Source organism: Delphinus delphis, chromosome 20 (genome assembly GCF_949987515.2).
Source record: "Delphinus delphis chromosome 20, mDelDel1.2, whole genome shotgun sequence".
Taxonomy (NCBI): domain Eukaryota; kingdom Metazoa; phylum Chordata; class Mammalia; order Artiodactyla; family Delphinidae; genus Delphinus; species Delphinus delphis.
The window spans coordinates 18,851,583-18,863,152 of NC_082702.1; the positions used below are offsets into that span (position 1 = coordinate 18,851,583).

The 11,570-nt window shown below is 43.7% G+C and overlaps 1 long non-coding RNA gene across 1 annotated transcript in view; it reads left to right on the forward strand.

Moving 5' to 3' along the window:
• LOC132416302 (uncharacterized) overlaps window positions 1-10,900 on the forward strand; it is a 176,383-nt gene extending 165,483 nt beyond the window's left edge. Inside the window, exon 4 of the long non-coding RNA XR_009517541.1 lies at window positions 10,796-10,900. This is a non-coding gene — a long non-coding RNA (uncharacterized lncRNA). The remainder of the gene's footprint in view (window positions 1-10,795) is intronic.
• Window positions 10,901-11,570: the final 670 nt, after the last annotated feature.

An 11,570-nucleotide genomic window follows, 5' to 3' on the forward strand; every position in this document is an offset into this window, starting at 1 on the left:
GCTCTCAAGTAAAATCACCAAATAAGAGCCTTGTCCAGACCTTACCTCCAGCAAAACGCTATCAACCTGTTCATTACTGCCGGGTTGATGGGTTTACCATTGTACAAGTAGCTTCCATAAGCTGGAGTCTCTGAGGCAGAGAGGATCCCTTTTTAAATATAGAGAAGACTCCTTTAATAAGGGCTTCCTTGCCTGAATAGAGCAAAAAAATTACCATTATATGCAATGGCCAATATTTTATGCTTGTGGGAGTAATCTTCTTATGGAAGATTACTTCATGTTAGACCTGTTAGCAACTGATATCCCAGGTCAAACACCTAGCAAGCCAGTTCACGTGTCACAAGCCTGAACAGACTTGCAAATGTGGCTACCAGGATTAATAGTTCCCTGAGTGCCCACCAAGAATGTCAGTGATAGGGCAGAACCACATGCTCATGGGGCAGGGAAGGTAGCACAGAGATAGTACTCTAAATTTGGAAAGAACCATGAGCACACTTCAAGCACAGAGACCTGCTTGTATTTCCATTGTCACACTAAGTCACTTAGTTAAGTAGAAGCTGTGGCTTGAACCGAGTCCATTAGTGCTGATGAGGATATAAAAATGTGTTTGGGGTATTCCTATCTTCTGTGTCACAGCAGAAATCTAGGCAGAGATGGTACTTTCATGAAATGATAACTGTAACGTGTTCATTGAATCTCTGATAAACAAATAAATCATAATTATTATTATAGTGATCATTATAATAAACCTGGTTTGAACTTCTAATTGATTTTCTCTAAACCAATGCTTTTGGTTTTTAGACATAGTGCATACGAACTAAGTAAACTGTATTAGTTTGGCTTTTTATTTTGTTTCTTCCGGTACAATTATCCTTCCTCACCCCAACTCTCAGTATCCCCAACCTGGCCTTCTCCTTTTGCCTCCTTCTTTTTGATCACTCAGGAATCTCCTATGTGCCCTTGGCCTCTGCTTTTCTCCCTCCTATTTAGCTGCTGAGATCACGGTAATCTGGTTTCTGTGTCCAGCACTGCCGACTTCATTTTGCAAAGGCACCAGGGACAGCCTGATTGATGGATCTCCTCTCTGCTTTCACTCAGCTTGTTCGCCCCACAGCACTGGTTTCTAGGGATCAGCCTCCCCTGCTTGAACCCCTCCAATCTTGACTTTGGGGACCCAATCTCCTTCTCTTCCCTTCCCAGACTGTTTGGGCTCCCCGGGACCGACTGCTTTCCTTTCCTCACTGGTGCACACTGTTTGGATGATCTCACATGTGAGAATGGGCTGGATTGTGTCCTCCCCAAATCCATATGTTGAAGTCCTAACTCCCCAATATCTCAGAATGTGGGTGTACTTAGAGAAAGGTCTTTAAAGAGGTCATTAAGTTAAAATGAGGTCGTTAACATGGGCCCTAATCCAATATGACTGGTTTCCTTATAAAAGGCGGAAATCTGAACAAACAAAGAGACACCAGGGCTGTGTGCACATGGAGAAAAGACCATGTGAGGACAAAGAGAGAAGACTGTCACTTACAAACTGAGGAGAGAAGCCTCAGGAGAAACCAAACCGCCCAACACCTTGGTCTTGAACTTACGGATTCCAGAACTGTGAGAAAATAAATACCTGTTGTTTAAGTCACCCAGTTTGTGTGTTTTGTTATGACAGCCCTAGCAGACTAATATACCTGTCCTCTGAGCTCTCAGGTTCTGGGAGGCATGTGAACTGCAGGTGTCTCTCTTGGACCCCTGTCCTGGGTACCCAGTGGGTCGTTGGGCATCTAGGATGCTGAGCCAATGGGGGAATTTTTATTCCTTTTCAAGACAGGATTAATCTGAGTACGACAGGAGAAGGAACCAGCGGGAAGGAGGAGATTGAAGCTTCTGGGATGAGGGGACATTTAGAGATCTGGAGAAGGAGGGAGAGAGGGGATGGAGTATAAGGGTAAGAGATTTCGACTGGTAAGGTGGAAAACACCTCTTTCCTGAGGATGGGAGCTTCTGCTTGAACTGATTCTATTAGTGGTGAAAAGAACATAAAAATGTGTTTGGAATTTTCCCAAGTCTTCCAATTTACAGCAGAAATTCAGGTAGAGATGGGAGCCCTGTACGGAGTACAGGTGACAGGTAGTTGTGGAAAGGTGCCTGCTGTCTTTGCTCTTTCCAGGAAGTAGGGTGCGAGTCTTGGGAAGCATGGGGAAAATGTGTGTGGTCGCTGGGGGGCTCCGGTTGGGGGATGGACAAGACCCAGTGGGGATGGAAGGAGGGTTGAGATGGTGTTGTACAGCACAAATGTGCAGAGGATGTGAGTGAGATCCGAGATCTTATGAAATGCTTTGTGGCCCAAGGCAGGAATGGGGTAGAGGTGCATTGGGTCAAGGAAGCACCAGTAAGCGTGGTGCAAACGTGGGTCCCAGAGGGATCTCCAGGATGAGAGTAAACCAGCTATATCTTCCCTGATGAATGAAAGGAGTCAATGGGACCCTGATCCAGGGAAGGGCTGAGTCAACTGGAGGTCCCAAGGGAGTAAATAAGAAATATATTGGTTTGGGGGAGGGGCAGAGGTGAACAGTGATGAGACTTTTGTGAGAAAAGAAGCAAAGGTTCTGAACCTCAGAGGAGAAATTATAGAATGACAAAGTCCAAGGATAAAGATCAATGCAGGATGAAAGAGAACTTTCCCCAGTGGATTAGGTGTTCCATGGAAAGAACAGCCAGCGGTGGGGACTCAACAGGGCAATCCTACTTCATACCCTCAAGTTTTCGAGCACCTTCAAACGAAGGTGATGAGAAACCCCCGCCTTCTAGTCCTATATGTCAGTAGCCCCCAGATGCTGCTGTTTGGAGCCTTATTGCTGCTTTCCAAAAAGTGACAGGGCCTGAAATTCATCCCTTATTTCTCTATCAAACTACATGGTGAATTTTCTAGTAAAAGATTCAAGGATCGTTTGAGGCCAATGGGATACTGTACATGCATATTTCATTAAAAAAATATAATGACATGACACAAGTCCCATATTCCAGTGTCATCATTTCTGCTTCGCTTGGGGTAGGAATTTCTTTCCCTGATATTTTCATTTTTATCATGTAAATGAATGAGTCACCCTGAACCTTGGTGTCACTCTCTTCTCTTTTTCTCTATTTCTAAATAGTCTTTTCCTCTGGTGCAGTAGAGGAAGCACACAGGCACACAACATAGCCAGATGCATTCTGATTTCCTCTGTTCTACTGAAATCAGGTCTCTCCCACTATATGTCACATGATGTTGGGGGAAGGATGTGCTAAAAGGATCAACCATTTGTGTGGGTCTCCTTCTCTATGACCCAGTAGAGCTGAATGCCTATGGCAAACCGATTGCTCTGTAGATCTGGTCCTGATTATTAAACACTGAATGTGAAAAGCTAAGCATATAGGAGGAAGAGTTATCCTCCAGTTTATGTGAAGTCAGCAGTGAAAATAAAAATTGTGGCATGTAGGTAGTTGTTTATTTGCTTTACCATATAGTCCTACTGCAGAGCTTTGTCTTCTGTGCCAAAGTTTTTCTCCCCCCCCAGCGATGACAATGGATTATTTCTGTAAGCAAGTGCTCTATCCATTATTAAATTGATTATTCAAATCTCATTTAAAAAAAGAAGCCAGATGGCAATTTTCCATTATTTGTTGCTACTGACAACCACCAGCCCTAAACTGAAAGATTTTCCTTTTTTTCTTTCTTCTACTGGCTAAACAGCCTGCTGAATTTTCATGCAGACCAAATGTAGATCCTATATTGGAAACAAATAGCCAATTACCAAACAAGATTGTCATTATTGATTATTTTAGAATCATCTTTGCATTGACAAAGCTGTTGTTCTTTTGATGATTCCATAATTAACTTATCTATATTCAGGCAGAATAACTGTGTTCCCTGTAGTCATTCGGATGTGAGCATTATTGTTGTTATTTAGTTGTCATGACAGCAAGAAACATGTTTTTACATGTCCAGCATCCTGGTTATTTTAAGATCCTAATAAGTATGCCTTGCTAATGAATCAGAATAATGGCGATCCTGCAAAATAATGATTTTTTAAATTCTAAGGGAGTCTTAAAATCTAAATGTGAGATAATTGCTTGTGCTCGTGATAATCATGAAGTATGTTCCTTTCACTACGCTCACTCACGTGCGTGCTCACACATGTGACCTCTCCCTCTTCTCTAGGTGAATGCATTTGTGTATTTCTGTTTTGGAGTTAGCATCCTCTGTGGCGATGGGACTTCCTCTGAAGCACTTTTCAAAACCAGCGTTTGTCAGATCATCTCATGGCTGGGGCCACGCTCAGTGTGTTAGTAGTCTTAGAAACCTACTGTGGGACTCCATCTCCAAATTCTTGAGTGGCTAATTTTTAACACTTTATTTTGGCGTGTGTCAATTTAACTGTTTAGATGTCTTCTGCATGTGTGCAAGTGGGATTTGTTTTAAGTAACTGAAACTAGGAAGATCATACTCTAATTGATTGGATTCTTGCAGGTTAACAGTTTTCCCTTTCATGACTCCAGTTTCACCCTATGTTTTGGGTTGGTTGATCTTGCCAAGAGAAATGACATTCTAGTTACATTAAAGAGACTGGCCTTCAGTATGAAATATATGGACACAAAAGTCCTTGGATGCATCCTCAGAAGATTAAAACCATGGCCTCTGTAAGTTCAAGAGGATTTTGGAAACTTTCCAATTCATAGCCAGCTAATTCCCTGGGTGGGGGGAGGAACTAATAAACATTTTGGCCAGTAGTGCTAAATTCAAATTCCAGCCAAAAGAATGAGAAAATTCTGCCCCCTTCTGCCTTCCTAAAATCAGGATTGTTTTGTCTCTTGGAGAATGCCTGATTGTTAGGGGAGGGCTGGGGAGGGAGATGGGCTGCCTCCTTTCCTAGTGGTTTCTGGAGAACTCTCAAATAATTTAATAGCTAATAATGAGGTCCATACCGAAGGTACCCCATGGGCTACTTCACTCCACTCTCCAAAAATGAAACACCTCTTCAGCATCAAGAAACACTTCCTGGTAGAAAGAACATATTGTTCACCAGAAACATACTTTGGTTGTGCATTTCAGAATCTCTATTCTGGTAGTTGTAAGAAACAAAATTTTAACATATAAATGCTGTAATAGTAAAAATGTGTTAGCATACATGTTAAGTTTTTAATCAAACATTGCAAAAATGCATTAATCAGTATTTCATAGTTCATTACAGTCTGACTAATTTTGAAATCCCTCATGTAAATTGATTAAATGTCTTCTGCAGGCAGATAAATGGGCTTTTGTTTTAAGCAACCTTTACTGAGAAAACCATAATTCTCTGTGACTCAATTCTTTCACATTTGTGACTAGGCTAGCTGTAGATGATCTAGAATTTTCCTGTTTGCAACTGGACCTACAAGCCCATGGTAACATACTCTATGGTAGCGGTCCCCAACATTTTTGTCACCAAGGACCGGTTTCGTGAAAGACAATTTTCCCACACACGGGGAGGGTGGGTGGTGGGATGGCTCAGGCGGTAACGTGAGTGATGGGGGGCAAGGGGGAGCGGCTGTAAACACAGATGGAGCTTTGCTCGCTCCCTCACCGCTCACCTCCTGCTGTGCGGCCCGGTTCCTAACAGGCTGCAGACTAATACTGGTCCAGTGCATGGCTTGGGGGTTGGGGACCCCTGCTCTATGGGCCTAAGTATCTAGTGAGTGTCTACTTGGTGCCCAAGATTGTGCTAAATGCCAAGAGAGAAGCGAGGGCAGCAGGAGACATGATTTTTTCCCTTATGGAGAGAGATGACTCATATGTGCACAAGTAAAAGCAAAAAATATACACACTTAATCAAGACTGGGCTGTGCAGCACAGCCTATAAGCTTTTTCTCCTTTCCAAAAATATAAACCAACTCGGGATAGCTTTAAAAAGAAAAAAGCAGGGTGGTTACTTATTGGCAGGATTTTGGAGGTATTTTCATGTTAGGTTACAGAGAGGGAAGGGGTATCTGGAACCAGAGTTTCAAAGCTCTCAGGACTTCCTCTTTTTATCTTTGTCTCTCTGACCTGTTTCCCTCAGTGTCAGCCTGCCCACAAGGCTGGCAGCTCCTCCCAGTTAGTTCTGAGCTTGCCTCCCCAGTGGAAAAAAGTTTTCCCCACCACTTCCAGTTAGAAACTCCACAGGAATGACTCTGATTGGTTCAGCTAACTCACTTGGACCAATCAGTGTGACCTCTAGAAGGATTCTGATTGCTTCACCTGATTCACTTGGACCAGTCACTAAGGGCTCCCAAAGACTGTGATTGGTTTAGCTAGGTTCGTTTCCCCACAACCTCAGACAACAGGGCTCGGAGAATAAATAAATCTAGGTCTCTTGCCAACTTCCTGGGCCATAATGAGAGCAATGGGAGTCAGATGTGCTGCTTGAAGAGGGGGACTTGGTCATATAATTATGAAGGGGGCTTCAGGGACAGGAGTGGTGAGAGCAATGGGGAATGTATATAGGTGGTCTGAGTATACCCATTTGGGGAGTGGTGGAAAGATCTGTCCCAGGAAGATAGTGTAGTCGGGTCAATACGAGATACAGGTGACAGGACTGTGTGTGGTCAAATATGGCTGGACTTGGAAGTCTTTCAGAGAACTTGCTCTTGAGTGGCCAGAAAATAGGGAAACATTGGCTATTACAGAGCAAAGGAACAGAAAGGTGATCTAGGCCAATTGGATGGATGGGGTAAGTGATGCAATTTGCTGGAGGCTGATTCTGGGACCAGGGAATGAAGTGAATAGAGATTGGTCCAAGAGTGGGAGTACCATGGAAAAGAGAGGGTGGTGTGTTTATGTCAATCCCAATCTCTCAATTTATCCCTCCCCCCAACCCCCCTGGTAACCATAAGATTGTTTTCTACATCTGTGACTCTGTTTCTGTTTTGTAAATAAATCCATTTGTACAATTTTTCTAGATTCCACATATAAGCGATATCATACTATATTTGTCCTTCTCTCTTTGACTTAACTTCATTCAGTATGACAGTCTCTAAGTCCATTCACATTGCTTCAAATGGGATAATTTCATTCTTTTTATGGCTGAGTAATATTCCATTGTATATATGTACCACATCTTCCACACACTAGTATATATAAAGTAGATAACTAATGAGGACCTACTGTGTAGCACAGGAAACTCTTCTCAGTACTCTGTAATGACCTATATGGGAAAAGAATCTAAAAAAAGAGTGGATATATGTATAACTGATTCACTGTGCTGAACAGCAGAAACTAACACAACATAGTAAATCAACTATATTCCAATAAAAATTTAAAAATTTTTACATGACAATTATATCTCAATAAAGTGGATAAAAAATAAAAATGAAAAAAAAAAAAAAAGAGAGAGGGGCTTCCCTGGTGGCGCAGTGGTTGAGAGTCCACCTGCTGATACAGGGGATGCGGGTTCGTGCCCCGGTCTGGGAAGATCCCACATGCCGCGGAGCGACTGGGCCTGTGAACCATGGCTGCTGAGCCTGTGCGTCCAGAGCCTGTGCTCCGCAAAGGGAGAGGCCACAACAGTGAGAGGTCCGCGTACGGCAAAAAAAAAAAAGAAAAAGAAAAAAGAGAGGGTGGATTTAATGGCTTCCTCCTAGGAAGAGACAGCAGAGCTGGGTAGAAGACAAGGAGGGTGGGGATTGAATTTGAGACCTTTGAAGAATGGGGTGTTTGGGAAAGATCTATTAAGTGGGATACAATAATAAATAGTAACTATAATGATAGCTCACACGTTGAGGATTTTTATGTTCTAGGTACTGTTCTAAGTGTTTACATGCATGAACTTATTTGCTCGGCCCTACCTGGCAGTTAGTATTATCATGCCCATTTTGCAGATAATGAAAATAGGGTGTGAAGAAGCTAAGCTGTGTGCTTGCAATCACACAGGTGTAAGTGGTGGGGCTGGCTTGTGAGCCCAGCAGTCTGGCTCTACCATCTACTCAGAATGGGTTCAGTTGTTGCCAGGTTGAGCTTCAGGTGACATTGGCCCACCCCACTCATCGTGCCCTAGTCAGTAGGGAGAGGCTGGAAGAAGTTGAGGGGAGATTAGATTAGAAGAACGAACACAATCTGTGACTCACTGGCACTGAGACAGGAAAAGTCCAAAAGGATTCTGAGTCTCAAAATTGGAGAGCTGAGCAAAGACACCCTGATTCATCAAGGCTGACTTGTTTCCCCCCAAATGTGGCTTCATTTGAGTAAAAATCTTTGTCATGGTCTTGCTTTTTGGCAAAAGAAAGGCTAAGGAGTGATTCCCAATGTAGAACCTGCATCCCTAGATCAGTGGGTTAAATACTTTGCGGTGGTAACAGAACGATGTTTTGGGATAATATTTTCATTAAAATAAAAATACATTAGAAGATTTGTAACTAGCACATGAAAATTATGAATTTGATAGAGCTCATTTCTTTGGGCGAGGATGGATTTTCTTTTTAAGTTAGGCAAATTTTTTTTAGTAAATTTAAGAACAGATGGTATGCAGACATGACAAAAATTTCCAAGATGGATTGAAAATGATAGTTTGGGGCCAAGGTCAGATTTCCACTGGCCGGGCCCCAGAGAGCAGGTCCCATCTTGCCTCTATTTATAATCAGACTCTTACCTTTCCACTTGTGCACATCCCTTCCTTTATGACAGCTACAGCTGACCCCTCACCATTCCTACACACCCCAGAGAACACCCTTATATTCATCCTTTCATCCTTGCTTTCCTGCCATCTGCACTGCCTCTGGATTCATTTCTCCTTATCAGAATCCTACCTTTCATTTCAGTATCCTATGGTTTTATTCACACATGGCAAGGGTGGCAAATGCAGAAGCCTACCAGGGCCATTCAGGTAATGTAAATTGAACGAAGTGAATCGGCTATAAGATTACAGGGTGTGGCAAGGATTCTGGGGAACTTGAGAGCAGATGCCTCACAAAAGGCAGTCAAATGTAATCTCTAAAAGGACTGGCTCTCCAGAGAGAATGCAAAGTCAGGCTAGATTTGCTTTTCAAGCTGTTCTTTGCTACTTCTATCTTATATTTATGGGGCATGCATTAAGTGTCAGACACAGGTGACAAAGGAGGTGCATTTACACCACGGGAGGGGTGAGCACATGCTCCGTAGAGGTGTGCAAACTTTGTGAACACGGGCACCTGTGCCGTGGGATCATAGCACAGACAAGCTCTGCCCCCTCCTCCGTGAAGCCTTCCCTGATCGCCATTCTCTCCCTCTGCATTGGGGCTGATTTCTCTCTCCTTTACGCACCCAGGTCCCAGTGAAGAGGACCCTGGGGAGTAATAGCATCTTACCTAGTAGGAGAGGTCTCCAGGGGAATTTACAGCTCCCATGTCACATGCTGAGACAGAGGGTATCTACCAGCTTGGATGTCAAGAAACGATCAGGGAGACTCAAGCCTCACAGTTAGTTCTGAATCAACCCTCTGTTCAAGGCAAAACCCACCACAGGACTCCGCAAGGTGGCCCATACCTACCTGTGGAGCGCACCTCCCAGCTGCCCAGGCTGGAGTTTCCTGGCTCTCCCCATCGGCTGGCCCTCTGTGATAACACCTGAAAGTAGTTGGTAACTCTTTTCCTGTGCCTGTCATCCTGGTCTGGGGCTGCTCCCACTCAGCAACTTAATTCACTCGCCTGCCACGTCCCTGAAGGCAGCCATCCTGGGCCAGGTGCTGGAGGGAGATGAAGACCTCAGAGCCCCAGCTCACAGGAGCTTGCAGCCTGGTGTGGGAAGCGGGTTCCACTCAGTGTGTACAATGAAGGGAAACATAATATATGCTGTTCCCAGGGCGGGGTGTCCCAGGGGAGAGCAACAGACAAGAAAGGGGAAAACAAGGGCGGAAGGGGACGGAGAGAGAAGTCTTCCCAGAAGAAGCCTTCCAGGATCCAGGCTTTCCAGCAGGTAGGACTGTCCTCAGAGAGAGATCTGGGGAGAGAAACACCCCAGGGGCTCAGTGACCCCAGGCCTATGTTCCAGACCAAACTATAAAATGCAGTTGCAATGTATGTATGAAATTGAAAGTCTAATTATGAAATACAGTGTCGGATGTTCTCTTTAACATTTTATCCTTAATAAGACACCTTTTTTCAGCTGATAGTCTGGTAGTAGACGGTCTTTGAAGGCCCTCAAGGATCTTTTTTTAAAAATAAATTTATTTATTTATTTTTGGCTGTGTTGTGTCTTCGTTGCAGTGTGCTGGCTTCTCTTGTTGCAGAGCACGGGCTCTAGGCGCCCAGACTTCAGTAGTTGTAGCCCATGGGCTTAGTTGCTCTGCGGCATGTGGGATCTTCCCGGAACAGGGCTCGAACCTGTGTCCCCTGCATTGGTAGGCGGATTCTCAACCACTGTGCCACCAGGGAAGCCCCCTCAAGGATCTTAAATGGTTCTGCTAGTCAGATAGAAAATAAAAACCAGTTTTAAGAAAAGGGCAAGGCAAGCTGTTTCTTTTACTGACTGATTTTGTGGCTGTTTTCACTCCTTTTGGTGAACATTATGGAAGTTTTGATGGATACTTTTTTCCTTTCATTCTTCACGAGGGTCAAGTAATTGGTGGGGTTTGAAGTGGCCGTCTTAAGTGACTTTTGTTCTTATCACCTGGATTGACTGACGTGATGGGTACCAGCAGGACAAGCCATCTCTGCAAGGGGCATGGGGAAGTGGTCGGTTTCCTTTGAACAAATCACAGGGACCCCTGGAGCTGGAATCTGCCCACAAAATGACCTCTGGTTTATTTTGTTTATTTTATTTTTATTTCTCTTTCAGATTCATCTGAGAAGAGAAAGCTCTATGTGGAGAACAGAGTGTCCCAGGTTTACTTTTTTTCTTTTCCTTTCTTCAACTTTTCTGTCTGATCTCTTCATTGCCAAGTTCTGAGTCTATGGAAAAATTGATCCCATCCTCTGTGTGTCATTAATAAAATTATGATTTAAGTTTTGTCTCCAAGGATGTTATGATAGAGAAACCACAGATACATAGTTAAGCCCTTTCATCCTTTTGTCTGAAAGATAATGCTTATATCTGAGTAATTAGCTCATCATGTTATCTGATGAAGGAACAAGATGCAAAGGTGAGGCTTTTGTTTTTAATGATGTTAGGAATTTGTTTACCTGGATTCTTCCTCAGCAAGCAATGAGTCAGCCCTGGAACACATGCCTTCCACATTTAAAATATTAATAAATCTCGGGTGCCAAGTTGCTCTCACTGCGTGTCTAACATTTCCCTTATCCTGCCATCTAAGGGAAGCTTTCATGCCATGCTTTAGTGCCAAGAGCATCTTCCGACCTAAATGGTAACCTCAGCAGAAAGGATGGCTCACAGGTTGGGTTTCGCATCTTGACAAATCAATAGCTCCAAACCCGCCACCCCTCTCTCTCACTCGGCTCAACATTCAGCTTCAAATCCACGGAGGCCATGTTCATTCCTGGGCTTGTCTGTGGGCTTATTTAATAAAGGAGACTCTCGATTAATTAGCTCCAGGGACTTACATCCAGGTGTGCTTGTATCAAGTTCATCTTCATGTTCAGAGGCAAGAATCAAA